A 1,009-nucleotide genomic window follows, 5' to 3' on the forward strand; every position below is an offset into this window, starting at 1 on the left:
TAATAATAATAATAATAATAATAATAATAATAATAATAGTGATAATGATGATATATGGCATTTATATTATAGCACTCAGCCAAGGTTAAAGTACACAGGCTCTGGGCGCTTTCCAATACAACAGTAACATATTATGAACTGTGCTTTGTGTTCCGACCAAAAGATTATCTCTCTCTCTCAATATCTTTTTTAGTTTAGTTTTAGTAGAGGGTTTTGCAGCACTCGCAACTGCATAAGGTCATTTGAGCGCCAGAAGATTAGAGGTGTTACAAGAGAGTAACAAATATAAAAAAGAAGAAGGGGAGATAAGGACGATGGGTGTTTGATAGGAAAGAAGAAGCAAACCACACTAGAGCACCCGCCTACCACCCACTCTGAATATCTGTCTCTTTGATTCAAATTTCACAGAACTTAAACTAAGGCTTGTTTCTTGCAGTTTTCTTCTCTTTCTACATTTTTTCTGTTACGTTAGATGTAGGTGTGGAGAATGTGTTTTCATTTTTTTTCCAACCTGCAGAGATGCTCTGACCCTTGAGATAATATGACACTGTCTGAACCAATGAAACCAATAAAAGTGACCAATTATAAAGTTCTCTCTGATCAGTAGATCTGTATAGTTTGGAGAAATTTGACTTTAAACATTTTGAGTTTCACACTGTGTCAGTGGGTGGTTGGCGGGTCCAGGTAGGCCTTGTTGTTTTTTCGTCCACTTTGCCGTCCATTTCCTACTGGCGTAGTGGGTGGTTGGCTGGTGCTCTGGTGTGGTTTGCTTCTTCTTTCCTATCAAACATATTATATCGTCCTTATCTCCCCTCCTTCTTTTTTATGTTTGTTACTCTCTTGTAACAGCTCTAATCTTCTGGTGCTCATATGACCTTACGCAGTTGCGAGCGCTGTAAAACCTCTACTAAAACTAAAACTAACACTTTGTCAAGCTTTTTCGAATGCAATTCGTTGAATATCTGGCGCATTAAGACTGAATAATCTTGCGATTTCGATAGAGCAGTTA

This window comes from Aplysia californica, unplaced genomic scaffold (assembly GCF_000002075.1).
Source record: "Aplysia californica isolate F4 #8 unplaced genomic scaffold, AplCal3.0 scaffold00132, whole genome shotgun sequence".
NCBI classification, from domain to species: Eukaryota; Metazoa; Mollusca; class Gastropoda; order Aplysiida; family Aplysiidae; genus Aplysia; species Aplysia californica.